The 20,589-nt window shown below is 40.7% G+C and overlaps 1 pseudogene across 1 annotated transcript in view; it reads left to right on the plus strand.

Annotated features, from left to right (window-relative positions):
- The first annotated feature begins 1,234 nt into the window (after positions 1 to 1,234).
- The window catches only part of LOC307110216 (NXPE family member 2-like), a 134,392-nt pseudogene continuing 115,037 nt past the window's right edge, over positions 1,235 to 20,589 (plus strand). The window contains exons 1-2 of the transcript in view: positions 1,235 to 1,309; positions 1,641 to 2,125. The product of the transcript in view is annotated as an NXPE family member 2-like (transcript). The remainder of the gene's footprint in view (positions 1,310 to 1,640; positions 2,126 to 20,589) is intronic.

The raw sequence follows: 20,589 nt of genomic DNA on the forward strand, positions 1-20,589 counted from the left end.
CCATGGCAACCATCTTCCATGCCCAACTTTTACACCAAAGAAGGTTCTTAGATTCTTGAGACAACTTGAGTCCTCTTAATCTCTCTGGTTTCTCTGTTGCCTGGACAGTAATTTCTAGTAAAGTCGGTGGTTTCTTAGAAGATAGTGCCAGACTGTTATTTTTCAGAACCATTTATAAACCTGGTATAATTTAATATGGATAAGTTTAAGTTCCTAAGCTTATACCCCAAATCCCAACACTCTAGGTAGGTGACAAAGAAGGTGTGGCTTTAAAGTGGCACAAATATAAAAATGTGCTGAGTGTTACCTAGTGGAAACCTGATACGAGTCAGTGAATACAGCTTAGGCTACTTTTTAAAAGAATCCTCACCGAGGATACATTTATTGATTTCAGAGAGAGAGAAAGAGAGAGAGAGAGAGAGAGAGAGAGAGAGAGAGAGAGAGATCAGTTGCCTTTCCTATGAGCCCTGACTGGGGATAAAACCCTTAACCTGGGTATGTGCCCCGACTGGGAATGAAACCCCCACCCATTTGGTGTACAGGACTAGGCTACTTTTATAGCGGAGTATTCAGAATAAGGAGGTAATGGGTCCTGTCTTTCTCTGCCCTAATCAGACCACACAGACTATTACGTTCAGTTCTGAGCACAACAATGAAACATTTAAGGGGTTTTAGAATTAGCCAGAGAACATGATTCTGGCACACACAAAATAAGATATATGTGACACTCATTTCATAAATGTTCAAGAGTTTTCCCTGGATAAGTAGCTTGGGGAGGGGAGATTTACAATTCAGCAAGGCCATTGTCATCAGTACAGTGTTCAGCGGGGACACCGGGTTCTGCTGTTTCACGGCCGAACATTTCCTCCTGATTTGGCTAGCTGTCTCCCGGTCCAGTGGCCTGGGCTGAAGCCACGGAAACATTGTGAATGCGCAGGAGAAAATCTATCCCGCACCAGGAAAAACTATTCAGCGGGAACGTTGTATCCCCCCTTTACGATGAACTTGTTTAACAAATATTTGTGGAAGAGCAGAGGGCAGAGATAGAGAAGGGTGGAGGGAAAAGAGAAAGGTGTTTCCTAAATTATTTGTGGTAATAAAAATGACTTACTGAGGGAATTTTTATTGCCAGAGAGTTAGAACTTAGAAATGCCAGCTTGGAATGAAGATACCTCTCCCAGGGGTCATACTGTGGAAAAGGTGGGCCACAGCATTTTGCAACAGATGGAGTAAAATGAAACTTATTTACCTCATGGGAGATTCAACACTGTGTCAATGATTAACTACTTAAAAAAAGTTCTGAAAGTATGTATGTTATTTTATTTTGAAATTATATTGCATTTTGGAGATTATTTTTTACCTAATTAGAATTCTTTGATTTTCTTTTCTGATTAGGGTTTTTAATAAAATGCTAAATTTTATATTTTATTCACAAATATTAACATTTTTCTTCTTCATCTTATATTCAAAATTTTGTTAAGATTTTAATGTATTTGGTAAAGTTCACTACCTCCCATAAGCAGCACATCTATTCTAGCTAGAAATGATCTTGGATAGAATTTTAGACATGTTGTGTGCATTTTAAAATTTCATCATTATTTTCCTTTTGTTAAGAGATTTATCAACTTATTTCCCACTAGCTTTCAAATATTTTGACCACCGTGGAACTGGGGTCTTTAAGCCACATGCTTCTGGATGCTGAAAGGCATTTTGATTCAGTGGGAACAGCATGGTCATCCATTTATTAACACGACTCTGTTCTCTGTGAAAGATGAAAACTATATCCCACGAGAAATTGACCAGGGAGCAGGAGACAGAGACACAGCACCTCAGACCCTTTCCCATCAACATTTTCATCAGCAGGGCCGTCAATGTGCAAAAGGACATTGAATGTTTGCTCTTGCGAAGCCCAGAGACCAAGGTGATCCTTAAGCAGTAAACACCAGGGAGCTGTGCCTGCATGCGGAGATGTTTGGTGAAGTTCATGCTGTAGTCAGAATCTTATCATGAGGGACATTTATGTGGATCTCAATATGGGTATTATTAATGCCTAGGACATGGCTATTGCATATGGCACTAACCATGCCCATTCACTTGGTTATGTGATTGAAAATCAGATGAACATGTTGTTTTGTTGTTGTGTTTTTTTTTAATATATATATTTTTTATTGATTTCAGAGAGAGGAAAGGAGAGGGAGAGATAGAAACATCAGTGATGAGAGAGAATCATTGATCAGCTGCTTCTTGCACCGGAAATCGAGCCCACAACCTGGGTGTGTGCCCTGATTGGGAATCGAACTATGATCTCCTGGTTCATAGCTCAATGCTCAACCACTGAGCCATGCTGGCCAGGCCAGATGAACATGTTTTTAAATTATATTTGTTAGAGGAAAAATACAAAAAAGCACTACTAACCATTCTTTGTAGATGACATCACTTATCCTACAAGGGTAGTTTAAAACAATCTAAGGGAGGAGAAAATAAAATTAAGTTTTTGTTTCATTCTAGTAAAATATGCATAACAGGAAAAAAAAGATGGCGACCGGCAGGAAGGCAGGGAGAGAGAGAGTGTGAGTGAGGAACCCATAGAGGAGAGTGTAGATGTGTGTGGTGTGTGTGTGTGTATGAGATAGGGTCAGTTAGATTCTGCAGGTCTTCCAAGGGGCTCCCGAACAGGGCAGCCCTAGACGGCGGAGCCCCGCGCACAAAGCGGACACTTCTCGGCAGCTGGTGTGGATGCAGAGACCACGCCATCTTGAGAAACAGAGCTGCCTGAGACTCGGATCCTGGCTTCTGACACAAACCAGGATCCTGCAGCCACCGGGGACAGAGAACTGCTATCACAGCTTCAGACAAACAAACAACAAGAATCCAGACTTCCCGGCAGATTTCCGTGAGTCAAAGAGCCTATCCCCCTCCTCGCAGGCATGCTGATAGCGCCATATTAACTGATAGACCTGCCCCTCCCCCAAGCTGCTGAGCGCCCACAGGCGCGCGGAAAGCGCCATAGTAACTGATAGACGCGCCCTTTGCCCAAGCTGCTCACAGGCGCGTGCACAGACAGCGCCATAGTAACTGATAGACCTGCCCCTGGCCCAAGCTGCCTAGCTTTGCGCAGGGACGCGCTCCCTCTTAGGGAACTTGGCGTGCGCTCACGCACGGGACAGAAGCAGCTCCCCGTCGGGGAAATCTGTCAGTGCGCACAGAGGGCTCCCCTTCAGGGAATTTGGGGGAATTTGGCTCGCGGGTCACAGCTCCCCCTTCGGAGATTCTTAAGAGCGTGCACAGAGGGGCTTCCCTTTGGGGAATTTGGCGCGCAGGACGGACTCCGCCCCCCTTCTGGGACTTTGGGAGAGTGCACTGAGCCAGCTCACCTTCAGGTTTTTAAGAATGTGCGCTCTAGCCAGTTTGGCTCAGTAGAGAGAGCACACACAGGACGCAGCACCACTTCAGGGAATTTGGCACGCCGGACACAGCTGCCTGGGATCCCTGACTCACAGTGCATTCACACTAAGAGCCAGCGACCCCAATTGTTGCTGCGTGCACACACAGGGACCCTGATTCTCAATGAGAAACCGCACAAGGCAACAGAGACTTTGACACTCGAGTCTAGGTGCAGACACAGGGAAACTCTGACTCCTGGCACATGCTAAGGATCTCATTCTCGGCACATACCAACAGTGTGGTGCAGACAGGGCCCCTGATTCTAAATGTGCACACGAGACCACACAGAACACTGGGGACACTGATCCTGGGCAAGTCTGGTTCCCACCAACCAAAGACAGCCACACGTCCTAGTGTCAGAGCACTTCAGTGAAACTAGGGTGGAGCGAAGTCCCCACAGCACACGGCCCAGGTCCACGCAAACAGAAGCTTGAGCTTTCTGGTAATAGCCAGAATGGGGAAACGAAATAACTCACAGAGGAAAGAAAATGTGGAGTCGCCAAGAAAGGAAATTAGTGAAAATGAAGCTTGCAACATGACCGAAAAGGAATTCAGAGTAATGGTCATGGAATTTATACATCGGATGGATGAGAAAATCAACAACTTATGCAAGAATCAGGAAGAAATGAAAAGTGATATAGCTACAATCAAAAACACCATGGAAAGTTTCAACAGTAGACTACAAGAAGCAGAGGACCGAATTAGTGAGTTAGAAGATCAGGTACAGAAACAAGCTCAAGCTGAACAGCAATTGGAGAAAAAAATTAAAAAGCAGGAGGAAAGCCTAAGGGAGCTTCGGGACAACATGAAACGAAGTAACATGCGTATAATAGGGCTGCCAGAAGGACAAGAAGAGCAGCAGGGATTAGAAAATCTATTTGAAGAAATAATGACAGAAAACTTCCCGGATATGGGAAAGATAAAAGTTACGCAAGTAAAGAGAGTCCCAAGCAGGATCAACCCCAAAAGACCCACACCAAGACATGTCATAATTTCAATGGCAAATATAAATGATAAAGAGAGAATCCTAAAGGCGGCAAGAGAGAGACAGAGAGTTACCTACAAAGGAACACCCATCAGATTGTCAAATGATTACTCATCAGAAACACAACAAGCTAGAAGTGAATGGAAGGAGGTATACAAAGTGTTGCAAAGCAAAGGACTGAATCCAAGAATACTATATCCAGCAAGACTATCAATCAAAATTGAAGGGGAAATCAGGAGCTTTGCAGACAAAAAAAGCCTCAGGGAGTTTATCACCACCAAACCAGCAATGCAAGAATTGCTAAAGGGAATACTGTAAAAAGAAGAAATAAACAGGTAAGAAGGAATACAGACACAAAAATAGATATGACTGCAAACAAATACCTTTCAGTAATAACTTTAAATGTAAACGGACTAAATGCTCCAATCAAAAGACATCGAGTAGCTGAATGGATAAAAAAACACGACCCATATATATGCTGTCTACAAGAGACCCACCTCAGAACAAGAGACTCACACAGATTGAAAGTGAAGGGATGGAAAAATATCTTTCAGGCAAATGGAAATGAAAAAAAAGCTGGGGTAGCAATACTTATATCTGACAAAATAGACCTCAAAGTAAATGCCATAACAAGAGATAAGGAAGGCCACTTCATAATACTAAAGGGAGAAATCCAACAAGAAGAAATAATCCTGGTAAACATATACGCTCCCAATATAGGAGCACCCAAATACATAAAAAAACTCCTGGAGGATATCAAGGGAGAGATTAATAGCAACACAATCATAGTAGGAGACTTTAATACCCCACTATCACCACTGGACAAATCCTCTAAACAAAAAATCAGCAAAGAAACAGCAATCCTAAATATCTCACTAGACCAGATGGAATTAATTGACATCTTCAGAACATTTCACCCCAAAGCCACAGAATATACATTCTTCTCAAGTGCACATGGGTCATTTTCAAAGATAGACCATATGCTGGGTCACAGGCAAAGTCTCTTCAAATTCAAGAAGATAGAAATTATATCAAGCATCTTCTCAGATCACAGTGGCATAAAACTGGAAATCAACTACAATAAATACAATCCAAAGAAATCAAACACATGGAGACTAAACAGCATGCTATTAAACAAGGACTGGGTCACCAGAGAGATCAAGGAAGAAATAAAAAACATCATGGCAACAAATGACAATGAAAACACAACAATCCAAAATCTATGGGACACAGCGAAAGCAGTCTTGAGAGGGAAGTTCATAGCTCTACAGGCCTATTGCAAAAAACAAGAAACAATGGTAATAAATTACTTAACCCTACAACTCAAAGAGCTAGAAAAAGAGCAGCAAGAAAAGCCCAGTGTAACCAGAAGGAAGGAAATAACAAAGATCAGAGCGGAGATAAATGACATAGAGACCAAAGAAACAATACATAAGATCAACAAAACCAAGAGCTGGTTCTTTGAAAGGATAAACAAGATTGATGGACCTCTAGCCAGGCTCACCAAGAAGCAAAGAGAGAGGACCCAAATAAACAAAATCAGAAATGAAAGAGGTGAAATAACAACAGACCCCGCTGAGATACAAAGGATTGTTACAAAATACTACGAACAACTCTATTCCAACAAACTGGACAACCTGGAGGAAATGGACATATTCCTAGAAAAATATAACCTTCCAAAAATCAATCAAGAAGAATCTAAACAGCTCAATAGGCCAATAACTATGGACGAAATTGAAGCAGTCATCAAAAAGCTTCCGGCAAACAAAAGCCCGGGGCCTGATGGCTTCACAGGAGAGTTTTACCAAACATTCAAGGAAGAACTAAAACCTATCCTCCTCAGACTATTCCAAAAAATTCAAGTGGAAGGAACACTTCCAAGCTCCTTCTATGAAGCCAGCATCACCCTAATACCAAAACCAGATAAAGACAACACAATGAAAGAGAATTACAGACCAATATCCCTCATGAACATAGATGCCAAAATCCTCAACAAAATTCTAGCAAATCGGCTCCAGCAGTACATCAGAAAGATCATACACCATGACCAAGTAGGATTTATCCCAGGAATGCAAGGATGGTACAATATCCGCAAATCAATAAACGTGATACATCACATAAACAAATTGAAAGATAAAAATCACATAGTCATATCAATTGATGCAGAAAAAGCATTTGACAAAATCCAACACCCTTTCTTGATAAAAACTCTCAACAAGGTGGGAATAGATGGCTCATACCTCAACATAATAAAAGCTATATATGATAAACCCACAGCAAACATCATACTCAATGGACAAAAACTAAAAACATTTCCCCTAAGAACAGGAACAAGACAGGGATGCCCACTCTCACCACTCCTGTTTGACATAGTACTGGAAGTATTAGCCATTGCAATTAGACAAGAAGAAGAAATAAAAGGCATCCAAATTGGAAAAGAACAAGTAAAGCTGTCTTTATTTGCAGACGACATGATATTGTACATAAAAAATCCGAAAGACTCCGTCAAAAAACTAATAGACTTAATAAATGAATTCGGCAATGTAGCAGGATACAAAATTAACGCCAAGAAATCTATGGCCTTTCTATACACCAATAGTGAACTTACAGAAAGAGAGACTAAAAAGGCAATCCCATTTACCATCGCACCAAAAAAATTAAGATACCTAGGCATAAACTTAACTAAGGAGGTAAAAGACCTATACACGGAAAACTACAGGACACTGAAAAAAGAGATAGAGGAAGACGTAAACAGATGGAAGAACATACCATGTTCATGGATTGGTAGAATCAACATCATTAAAATGTCCATACTACCCAAAGCAATCTATAGATTCAATGCACTCCCCATTAAAATACCAACGGCATATTTCACAGACCTTGAAAGAACTCTCCAAAAATTCATCTGGAATAAAAAAAGACCCCGAATAGCCACAGCAATCCTGAGAAAGAAGAATAAAGTAGGAGGGATCTCAATACCAGATTTCAAGCTGTATTACAAAGCCACTGTTCTCAAAACAGCCTGGTACTGGCACAAGAACAGACATATAGATCAATGGAACAGAATAGAGAATCCAGATATTGACCCAAACCACTATGCTCAATTAATATTTGACAAAGGAGGCATGAACATACAATGGAATAAAGACAGTCTCTTCAATAAATGGTGTTGGGAAAATTGGACAGATACATGCAAAAAAATGAAGCTTGATCACCAACTTACGCCATACACAAAAATAAACTCAAAATGGATACAGGACTTAAACATAAGACGGGAAACCATAAAAATACTAGAGCAATCCACAGGCAGCAAAATGTCAGACATATGCCAAAAGAAATTCTTCACTGACACTGCCCCTAGGGCAATGGAAGCTAAAGAGAAAATTAACAAATGGGACTACATCAAAATAAAAAGCTTTTTCACAGCAAAAGAAACCATCAACAAAACAACAAGAAGGCCCACTGCATGGGAGAACATATTTGCAAATGGCATCACTGATAAAGGTTTAATCTCCAACATCTACAGGCAGCTTATACAACTTAATAAAAGGAAGATAAATGATCCAATAAAAAAATGGGCAACAGACCTAAATAGAATCTTTTCAAAAGAAGACAGAAGGAAGGCCAAGAGACACATGAAAACATGCTCAACGTCACTAATTATCCGAGAGATGCAAATCAAAACAACAATGCGGTACCATCTCACACCTGTCAGAATGGCTATCATCAACAAATCAACAAACGACAAGTGTTGGCGAGGATGCGGAGAAAAAGGAACCCTCGTGCACTGCTGGTGGGATTGCAGACTGGTGCAGCCACTGTGGAGAACAGTATGGAGTTTCCTCAAAAAACTGAAAGTGGAACTCCCATTTGACCCAGTAATCCCACTCCTGGGAATATATCCGAAGAAACTAGAAACACCAATTAGAAAGGATATATGCACCCCTATGTTCATAGCAGCACAATTCACCATAGCTAAGATTTGGAAACAGCCTAGGTGCCCGTCAGCAGATGACTGGATCAGAAAACTGTGGTACATCTACACAATGGAATACTATGCTGCCATAAAAAAGAAGGAATTCTCATCATTTGCAGCAACCTGGGAGGAATTGGAGAACATTATGTTAAGTGAAATAAGTCAGTCAATGAAAGAAAAATACCACATGATCTCACTCATTTATGGATAATAAAGAACATTATAATCTTGAACAAAAAGATAGATACAGAGACAGTAAAGCATCAAACAGACTGTCAAATTACAAGGGGAAGGTTAGGGAGAGGTGGGGGAGATAAGAGATCAATCAAAGGACTTGTATGCATGCATATAAGCATAACCGATGGATGCAAAACTCTGGGGGATGGGGGCATATATGGGAGGGGGGTGTGGGGAGGGCAATGGTAAGATATGTACACATATAATACCTTAATAAAAAAATTGGAAAAAAAAATAAAATATGCATAACATAAAATTTGCCATTTAAATAATTTTAAAATGAGTAATTTAGTGGCATTATGTACATTCACAATGTTGTGTAACCATCACCTCATTCTAGTCTCAGAACTTTTTCAACATCCCATATAAAATCTCTGTACCATTAAACAGTAACTCCCTACTCTCCATTTCTCTCAACCCCTGGCCACCACCATTCTACTTTCTGTCTCTGTGAATTAGACTATTGATTGTAGCTCATACTAGTCAGATTATACAGTGCTAGAGGCCCGGTGCATGAAAATTCATGCACTGGAGGGAGGTCCCTCAGCCCGGCCTGCCCCCTCTCACAGTCTGGGAGCCCTCAGGAGTGGGAGGCGACCCGGCAATCAGGGCAAGGCGATAACCCATCACACCTCTGCTGCTGCCACTGCCGGCAGCGCAAGCCTTGGCCGACCCTGGTTACCTGAGCCTCGGGTGGCCCTGGGTGACTGGGCAGCCACCATCTGAGGCTTGCTTGTGTCTCAGGCCATCTCTGGGTGGCTGGGAAGCCGATATCCGAGGCTTGCCTGCACCTCGGGCCGGCCCTGGGTGGCTGGGGGCTGAGGGAACTGGGGGACTCCAGAGGCAGGCACCCAGTGTGGCCGGGCCCACCTGGGGGCGGGCCCGGCCTTGCCACATGCCTGCTGCCCTGGCAGGGCTGAGGGGACTAGGCGCCACCATCTTGTGACTGTGGGCGCTGCCATCTTTGAGGGCGTGACAGTCAATTAACATATTCCCTCCTTATTGGCTGTGGATGCTGCCATCTTTGCGACAGTATGAGGGTCAATTAACATATTCCCTCTTTATTAGACAGGATTTGTCCTTTGGGGCCCAGGGTTAGGAAAAGCAGGCCTTGGTGTACATCTTGGTCTTTCCAAAGTCACCAAGACCCAGAAGAGGGAGTCACAAGCTGTGGATTGTTGAAAGCTCCAAATAAGGTACACAGGACCAGTCAAAACAGCGTGTGACATTGCCCTGCATTAGAAATTGAGATTTGCAGCATATCTACTGATACACAGTCACAAACCCAAACAGGCATCCAAAATGGGGAGACAAAAAAGCCCAAACAAAAGAACAAGAGGATTCTCCCAAAGAAGAGATAAATGAAATGGAGATAAGAAATTTATCAGATACAGAGTTCAGAATAATAATGGCAAAGATGCTAAACAGCATGAGAAAGAATATAGTAACTATGAAGAATGACATAGCATTAGTAAAGAACACACTGAAAGGAATACACAGCAGATAAGGGGAAGCCAAGGATTGGATCAGTGAATTAGAAGATAAAAAAAAAAAAATCACTCACTCAGAGAACCAAAAAGAAAAAACAATTATAAAATAGGAGGACAGCTTAAGGGAGCTGTGGGCAACATGAATTGTAACAATATTTTTATAATTGGAGTGTCAGGAAAAGAAAAAAGTGAGCAGGGGATAGAGAACATGTTTGAAGAAATAATGGCAGAAAACGTACCTAATCTGGTGAAGGAAAAAGTCACACAAGTTCAGGAGGCAAGAAGAACCCAAACAGGCCCACACCCAGGCACATCATAATTAAAATGCCCAAAATTAAAGACAAAGAGAGAATCTTAAAGGCAGCAAGAGAAAAGCAATTTGTTAGCTACAAAGGAGCTCCCATAGGATGTTAGCAGATTTCTCATCAGAAACTCCACAGGCCAGAAGGGAATGGCATGAAGTACTCAAGGTAATGAGAAGCAAGGATCTGAAACCAAGATTACTATATCCAGCAAGGCTATCAATCAAAATAGATGGCGAAATAAAGAGCTTCCCAGACCAAAAAAAAAAAAAGGCTAAAGAAATTTGTCATCATCAAACTAGCACTGCAAGAAATGCTAAAGGGGCTGCTGTAATGAAAAGAAGAAGTAGAGAAAGAAACCTAGTAAAATGGGTAAATAAATGACAATAAATAAGTACCTTTCAATAATAACCTTAAGTGTAAATGGATTAAATGCTCCAATCAAAAGACATAGGGTAGCTGAATGAATACAAAACATGACCCAACTATATGTTGTCTATGAGAGACCCAGAGAGACCCACCTCAGAATAAGACTCACACAGGATGAGAGTGAAGTTAAGGAAAAAATTTTCCCATGTAAATGGAAATGAAAAAACGACAACTGTGGTGGCAACATTCATATCTGACAAAATAGACTTCAAAATGAAAGCCATCACAAGAGACAATAAAAGTCATGACTAAAGGGATTGATACAACAAGAGGACATAATCCTGGTAAACATATATGCACCCAATAAAGGAGCACCTAAATATACAAAATAACTTCCGGAGAACTTTAAGGGAGAGATTGACAGCAATACAGTCATAGTAGGGGACTTTAACACCCTGCTGACCTCACTGGTAGATCTTCTAGACAAAAAAATTAACAAGGAAACAGTGACTCTAAATGACACACTGGATCAGAGGAATTTAATTGACATGTATAGAACATTTCACTCACTGTAGGGGAGGACATATTTGACAATGATACATTTGATGAAGAGTTAATATACAAAATATATAAGGGACACCACTTCTCCAAAGTGGACATACAGATGACCAAGAGACACATGTAAAAATGCTCAAAGTCACTGATCATCAGAGAGATGAATATTAAAACAATAACGAGGTATCATCTCACACCTGTTAGAATGGCTACCATTAACAAATCAACAAATGACAAGTGCTGGCAAGAATGTGTAGAAAAGTGATGGTGGGAATGGAGACTGGTGCAACCATTATGAAAAACAGTATGGAGTTTCCTCAAAAAATTAAATATGGAACTGTCATTTGATCCAGTGATCCTACTCCTAGGAATATTTCCAGGAAACCCAAAATATTAACCTGAAAGAATGTATGCACCCCAATCTTCACAGAAGCACAATTTACAATAATAGCTAAGATCTGGAAATAGCCCAGTGCCCATCAGTAGATGAGTGGATAAAAAAATGTGTAGTATATTTACACCATGGAATACTATGCAGCAGTATAAAGGAAGGACTGCTTACCCTTTTAGACAGCATGGAGGACCTGGAGAGTATTGTGCTAAGCAAAATAAGCCAGTCAGAGAAAGACAAGTATCACATGATCTTACTCATATGTGGCATCTAATGAACAAAATAAACTGTTGAACAAATTAGATCCAGAGACAATAAAGCATGGAACAGACTGTGGAACTCAGAGGGAAGGCAGGGGAGAGTGGGTGGGAGGGAAGATATCAACCAAAATACTTGTATGCATAGATGCCTAACCCATGGACACAGGCAATAGGGTTATGGAGGCTGGGGCAGTGGTGGGCTAGAAGAGGTCAATGGGAATAAAAAGGGGACATATCTAATACTTTCAGCAATAAAGATTTTTTAAAAATTAGTGCAAAGATAAATAGAGATTAGAAAGACCATATGGAATAAAATCAACAAAACCAAGAACTTATTCTTTTATGATTACAAAAATTGACAAATTCTTAACTAGACTACTTAGGGAAATGAGAGAAGAATCAAATAGATAAAATTAGGAAGGATAGAGAACCAATTTTACAGAAATAAAAAGGAGTATAAAGACTTTTATGATTAATTATATCTCAACAAGCTGGACAATCTAGAAGAAATGGATAAATTCCTAGAAACATAAACCTTACCAAGACTGAATCCTAAAGAAATAATAAATCTAAACAGACCTATAACTACATTGAATACAATGAGGATATGGAAACATTAACAAAAACCTTTCAATAAAGAAAAGCCCAGGTCCAGGTGGCTTCACTGTAGAATTCTATCAAATATTTAAAGAAAAATGAATATCAAACCTTAAATTGCTCCTCACAGCAGAAGGGGACACTTCCAAACCACGTTCTATGAGGCCAGCTTTATCTGGTACCAAAGACACAACAAGAAAACTACAAATCAATATCCCTGATGAGTATTGACCCAAAATCCTAAACAAAATACTAGCAAACTAAATTCAACAGCACGTTAAAAGGATAATACTTCAGATCAAGTGGGATTTATATCTGGAATCAAGGATAGTTCAACATACAAAAGCCAATCCATGGAATGCATCACATTGACAAAATGAAGGACAAAAACCACATGATCATCTCAATTGATGCAAACTCAATACAATCCTTATCTAAATTCCAATGGCATTCTTTTGTAGAAATGGGGGAAAAAATCATAAAATTTGTATGGGATCTCAAGGGAGCCTGAATAGCTAAAACAATCTTGAAAAAGAACAAAGTTGGAGAATTTAGACTGCCTAATTTAAAAAAAGATGCTACAAAGCAATAGTAATTGAGATATTGTGGCACTGGCATAAAGACAGATGGGACCAGATAGAGAGCTCCCAAACAACTCCTTGCACATATGGCCAAATGGTTTTCAACAAGGATGCCAAGCCTACACAATGGAGAAAGGACAATCTCTTCAAGAAACAGTGTTGAGAAAACTGGATATTCCATGCAAGAGAATGAAGTTAGATATCTACCTAATACCATATACAAAAATTAAAGCAAACTAAATTAAAAACTTACTTACGCATAAGACCTAAAATTATTAAACTCACAGAAGAAAACATAGGGAAAATCTTCAGAACATTAGATTTGACAGTGATTTGTTTGATATAACACTAAAAGCACAGGCAACAAAGGAAAAAATAGACAAGTGGGAGTATACCAAACTTAAAACATTTTATGTCAAAGAAAACAATCAATAGAGTGAAAACACAACTTGCAGAATGGGAGAAAACAATTGCAAATCATGTATGTGATGAGGTTACTATCAAGAATACATAAGGAACCCCTACAACTCAATAGCAACCACAAAACAAATAGTGATTTAAAAATGGGCAAAGGACTTGAATAGACATTCCTCCAAAGAAGATATACAAATGGCCAACAGGAATATATATAAAAAAATGCTCAACATCACTAATCATAGGGAAATGCAAATCAAAACCACAATGAGACATCATCTACACCCTTCAAGATGGCAACTATCAAAAGAACAGAAAACAACAAGTGGTGAGGATGTGGAGAAGTTGAAACTCTTATGCACTGTTGCTGGGAATGTAAAATGGTGCAGCTATTATGGAAAACAGTATGGAGGTTCGTCAAAAAAATAAAAAGTAAAACTACCACATGATTCAACAGTCCTGCTTCTGGGTATGTATGCAGAAGGACTGAAATAAGAATATAAGAATACCAAAGACTTATGTGCACTCCCTTGTTCACTGCAGTATTATTCACAATAGTCAAGATATGGAAACAACCCAAATGTCCACTGACAAATTGATGAAAAAAGAAAATGTGGTGTATACATAAAATGAATATAATGCAGTCTTTAAAAAGAAGGAAATCCAGTCACATGCTACAACGTGGATGAAACTTGAGGACATTATGCTAAGCAAAATAAGCCAGTAACCAAAGGACAAATATATGATTCTAAAGTAGTCAAACATTATAGGATTCCAAAGTAGTCAAATTATAGAAACAATACTGAAAGGTGGTTATCAAGGGCTGGGTGGTGGTTAGTGGGTTTAGAGTTTTAGTGTTGTACTAGGGAAGCTCTGAGGTCTGCTGCATAATAATGTGAGTACACTTAATGCTACTGAACTGTACTCTGAAACATGGTGAAAATAGTAAATGTATGTGTTTTTTCACATCACACTCACACAACCTGATGTTTTTTTCTCTTTCATAGCAAATAAACTTCACAGGGAAATGAAGACGATGTCATTTTTTTACCAACTGCCTGAAATGAAATAGTCCCCATTGATCAGTACCTGTTAAAACTTGAATTCTTTATTTTCTTCCATAATGAGTCATATTGTTAAAAAACCAACTGTTTGTTCTCTGTTAATAAAGCAGCATGTGAATTGGCTGTGTAGATAGGTGCTGCTGCTGGAAGCAAATTCCAGCAGGGCATAATGAAATGCAAGAAGTTCATCAGAAGGCTGATGAACCTTGGGGCTTCAGCAGGGCTGAAGATCTGCATATATTATTGCCTGCTGCCAGACAGCTGAGGGCATTTCCCCTAACCTGATAATCTTTTACTGTTTACCAAACCTTACCTTTGATATGTATATCTGCTTTGCTATAGGGAAAAATGTGGGAATAAAAAGCCAGGGGTCTGGAGCTTAGTCACTAGAACTAAGTTTCCATCTGGCACCCCAAAATGCCTTCCAAATTAATATTTCTTCTTTAGTCTCTTCATTCATTTATGCACAGCCATTCTCCAGATTCCTGAACGCTTGTAGATGCAGAAAAGACTCCAGTATGCTGCCATAGTAGGAGTAACCCCAATGCTTTTTCCTATTTACATTATAGCTCATCAAAGAACTTACATGAACATTCCTCCTCTACAGCATGAGTTTTCAATGACAAACAGAAGCAAGTAATCAAGTGCTGCCATCTCTTATAAATGCTGCAGAGGCCAAGAACTTATTCATATTCTGTGTATCAATCACTTCAACCTACTATAACGCAAAAGGTGTTCTAGTACACACCTTTCACTTCACATTGTATGTTATTGACATTGTGTTTATAAGGCAGTATCATTTGATAAAGGGGTTTTGCCAACAGTTCTTTCTGATCTGGCACTAGAAAAGCAGATTGCTTTAGCAGAGTTGTGACTGTGTTTGTCAGACAATTATAGAAAACCTCTTTGTTAGACAGGACTTTTATACAGGTGATAGAAATCCACCTCAACCTAACCTAAGGAGGGGTGGGAAGGAATATATTGACTCATAACTGAAATTGCAGAGAGGGCAAAAGTTGAGGGATATCTCATTGAGATGTATAAAGAATATTGTTAGGCCTCTGCCCTTCCTTGCCACTTCTTGGTTCTATGTTTTACTGTTTGTTTCACTTTCAGGCAAATTCTTTATACATGACAGCTGAAAGGTTGCACAATCCTTGTGGCTTGTGATCCCTGAGGAACAGAACCCTCTCCTAATGCCTATAGATGGATAAGTGACATAGAGAAGACTCCAGTTGTCCCAGATTGTGACATGTGTCCATGTTGGAACCAATGACAGTGATCAGGAAGATAATTTTGATGATTAAGACTAGTGCATATACTAATTTCTGTGACCAAGATTCTATTGCCACAAGTGAAGAAAAGAATATAGACAGAAAATATTTTTCTTCTACTGCAGACATATTTCACTAAGTCTTCATAAAGAGGAAAATAGATTACTGGTCCCATAAAATTTAATGACAAGATTCAGTGTTGTATTTTTTACACTTTTTTATTTAATGGTATAAAATCACCACATTCACAGATGTTTGAAAATAAGTTCTTTGTGCTTAAAAATTATTTTTCATTGAAGTATTTGTATTACTAATTTTATCACTACTCTTCAATAATCAACTGTTAAGCCTTTGGTTTATTTATTTTGTGGTTATTATGTAAAATTATATAATAGAAACCAATAAAATATAAATTTAACCCATGTAAAGAAAACTTGCATGACATAAAAATATGTTCATGAAGATAAACTGTTTCATGTCAACTGAATACTAGTCAAGAGTAATTGACCAAACAGACATTCTGATTCTTGCACCACCTTTGAGAAAGCAGTTTTTATTAAAAATATAGGGACAGTTTTTTTTTATTACAGGCAACACAAATCCACCTAAAAATAGCCTAAAGAGGAGTGAGAAAGAGTGTATTTCACTTTAAATTTATGAAACATAAGTCAATAAAGTGTTTAAGTGTTTTTCTTTGAGAACTACCAAACATCTCTGACCCCTGATAAGCTACTGAAGACCATAGTCTGTGACTTAGCACTTTCTCCTATAAGTCAATTCCCCCATGAGCTAGGCACCATGGCAACCTGTGAAGGTTTTAAAAAACATGGGTTGCTAGCCTAACTTCTGACTAGCCAAATAAGATGAGAATTTTCCTGGGTGATGCCCAGGAATCTATATTTTTAGTCTTCCAATGCAATTCTAATGCATCTATTCTGGCGTCTGGCAATAGGATCCATTTAGGAATCACATCCTAAATGATCTCCTCTCCATTATATTCCCTGAGGTCAAGCAGCTTATTCATGTCCACTGGCTCCTCCTCAGTTCTTATCTAAACCTCTCGCCTGGCTGGATCCTCACCACAGAATGCTGTTGGGAGCAGAGGGAAGAACTCCCAAGATAGGTAACTCATAATCCTTGTGGGAACTTCGTCAGCCATTGGACAAGGAAAAGCAGCCTCAGTGGGGCCCGATCACCATGCAGCTTGACTCTATCCTTACCTGGAAACTAGGTCTTCATGCCTCCTCTTTGATTGCACTTCATCAGAAAGGGGTTCTGGCCCAGCTAGTGTGGTTCAGTGATTGAACGTCGACCCAGGAACCAGGAGATTGTGGTTTGTTCCCTGTCAGGGAACATGCCCAGGTTGCGGGCTGGATCCCCAGAAGTGGATGTGCTGGAGGCAGCCAATCAATGATTCTCTCTCATCATCTATCCCTCTCCCTTTCTTTCTGTCTAGAAATCAACAAAAACATAAAAAAGGGGTCTGGTGTCCAAGGAAGGTCACTACATTCCTTACATATTGGTTACCCTAGGAACAGGGCAGGGGTGATGGGGATAAAATACAAATGTTCTGAAATATAGGTAGGTATGTTTCTTGTATCCTTTATTTATCTCTGTTAATTATCTGGATCTCAGATATACGTCCTTCCTGTAGGGTGGGACCTGGGCAGAGACATAATCACGTGGCACTATAATTGGTCAGCATGCATTGAGAACCCCAGGACTGCATGGTGGTAAGGCAGAGAAAGCTCAGCACCAGCCCTATTGTCCTCTACCCCAAAGCTGCATATCCTGATAAGCCAAATAAAAGCCTGTGAGTAAAAGGACCTTCCCTACACAGAAGACAGTTTGGTATCAGGACATGGTCACTTGGTTATGCCCTTTAGGGGGTAGACAGGTTGTGTTTCAATGTCCTATACTTTAAGCAGTTGAAAGTATTCCTTCCAATCACAAAGAGCACATTCTTTAAGAACATTTGGGGACCTACAACCAAGATTACTCTAACCAGCATAGCTATCATTTAGACTTTGAAGGTCAGATAAAGAGCTACACAGACAAGAAAAAGCTAAAGGAGTTCATTATCACCAAACCAGTATTACAGGAAATGTTGAAGAGTATTCTTTAAGAAGAGGAGGAGGAGGAGGAGGAGGAGGAGAAGGAGGAGGAGAAGGAGAAGGAGGAGGAGGAGGAGAAGGGGAGGGAAAGAAGAAAAAGAAGAATAACAAGAAAATATGAACACTAAAAAGGTAATAAATACATATCTATCAACAATTGAATCTAAAAACCAAAATAAACAAACAAAATAAATGAACAAAATAAACTGGTGAAAAAAATAGAACCAGAGGCATGGAAACATGGAACAGACTAATGAATCTCAGAAGGAAGGGAGGAGGAGGGTCAGGAAGAGATTAACCAAAGAAGTTATATGCATACTAGAGGCCCGATGCATGAAATTAGTGCAAGAGTAGGCCTTCCTTACCCTGGCTGCTGGCACCGGCTTTCTCTGGCACCTGGGACCCAGGCTTTCTTCACAGCCTCGGCTTCGTCTGGAAGGTCATCCAGTTTAATTAGCATATTACGCTTTTATTATTATAGATATGTATTACCTATGAAAACAGACAATAGAGTAGTGAAGGCATGGGGTTGGGTGAAAACTGGGTGGGAAAAGGGAGGCCAGCTGTAATACTTTCAACAATAAATATTTTAAAAAAGAACAATTGGAATAAATGAATATGTGGTGTTAGTTTATAGCAGGGGGCAGCAAACGAATGGCTGCCAGCCAGACCCAGCCTACAGCATGTTTTTATACTATCTGTGAGCTAAGAATGGTTCTTACCTTTTCAAAGAATAAAAATAAAGAATAACCTCTGGCCAGCAAACCCTAAGATATTCACCATCTGGTCCTTTATAAGAAAACTAGAGGCCCAGTGCACAAAATTCGTGCACTGGAGGGGGGAATCCCTCAGCCTGGCCTGCGCCCTCTCGCAGTCCAGGACCCCTCGGGGGATGTCTAGGACCCCTCATTCCTTACCACCCGCCTGCTCACTGCTTCTTACCGCTCGGCTTGCTGCTCCTTAGTGCTGCCATGGAGGTGGGAAAGGCTCCCGCCACAGCCTCTGCACTTGCCAGCCATGAGCCCTGCTTCTGGCTGAGCGGTGCTTCCCCTGTGGGAGCGCACTGGCCACCAGGGGGCAGCTTCTGCATTGAGTGTCTTCCCCCTGGTGGTCAGTGTGCATCATAGTGACCAGTTGTTCTGGTCGCTTAGGTTTTTATAATATAGATTTGCTGATCTTTGCCTTAAAGTCCCTTTAGACTGAGGCACCCGGTTACTACCTGGCTGGCCCTCTTCTTAATGTAACTCTTCATGGCTCCACCATGAAGACAAGCTAAGAGTCATTTCTGACCTAGTTCACATACCTGTCCTGTGTGTGGTTTGTAGGTAAATGTTTTACATGCTGGGCAAAAAAGCCCAGATTTGTAACATCTGCCAATTTCTGTGGTGTAAATACTTCCATTCATGGCTGATTTCAAGCTACCAACACGATGTCATTGAATATGAAATTAGGAGCTATGCACATAATCAGATGTTGTTAGATGGTGGGAGCTGACTCCAGTATACCACTGTCTGATCCCAAAAGGTGTGAGGCATCTGGTATAGAGGGAAGACCACCATTCTATAGTTAAACATTCTTATATTCAAACTAGAGGCCTGGTGCATGAAATTTGTGCACTCAGGGGGTGAGGGGTGTCTCAGTCCGAATTGCAAGAGGGCACAGGCCAGGTCAAGGGAGCCCCACCCGTGCACAATCGGGGCCAGGGAGAGATGTGGGTGGTTGGCTAGCAGGGGAAGGACCACGGGAGGGCTCCAGGGTGTGTCTGGCCCATCTGGTTCAGTCCCGATCAGCTGGACCCCAACAGCAAGCTAACCTACTGGTTGGAACGTCTACCCCCGATGGTCAGGGCATGTCATAGCGATTGGTCGACTGGTTGACTGTCTGCCCCCTGGTGGTCAGTGCACATCATAGAGAGCAGTTGAGCAGCCTTAGCATATCATTAGCATATTACACTTTGATTGGTTGAATGGCTGACCAGATGACCTGACACTTAGCACATTAGGCTTTTATTATATAGGATACTATCTTCACCACTTAACTAGTTGGGTGACCTTCAAAAAGTCACTTAACCTCAATGAGCTTGTTTTCTCATTTGCAAATTTGAAATAATGCCATATACCTCTCAGGGAGAAGGGATTGGGAAGAGTAAGAATAGGTATGAGTAAATACACCACACAGTGCTTGGCACATAGCTTCCCTACTTTCCCTCCGCTGCCCAGTGGCAGGGTGCAGGTTTCTCATCCTTCCCTCCATTTCTTCCACAGCTCTCTGCTTAATCCAGGAGTAGACATGGCCCAGTGGATCCTCCCGCTGTGTCTGTTGTGGAGCTGAGGGTCACCAGAGGTATTGGGGCACCAGGAAATGTTTGAGGTCTGAGAGAGTTGGCTAGGGCCTTAGGAACAGAACAAACTCAGAATTTTGGGTGGGCTACCCTGAGGATAAGTCTGTCCAAGGAGAAAATGTTCAGTAGTTGCTACTTTAAGGACTGAGTTCTAGCCTTATTTTGTCTGTATCAACATGCCTGGAAAATTATATG

Source organism: Cnephaeus nilssonii (genome assembly GCF_951640355.1).
Source record: "Cnephaeus nilssonii genome assembly, chromosome: 13".
Lineage (NCBI taxonomy): Eukaryota > Metazoa > Chordata > Mammalia > Chiroptera > Vespertilionidae > Cnephaeus > Cnephaeus nilssonii.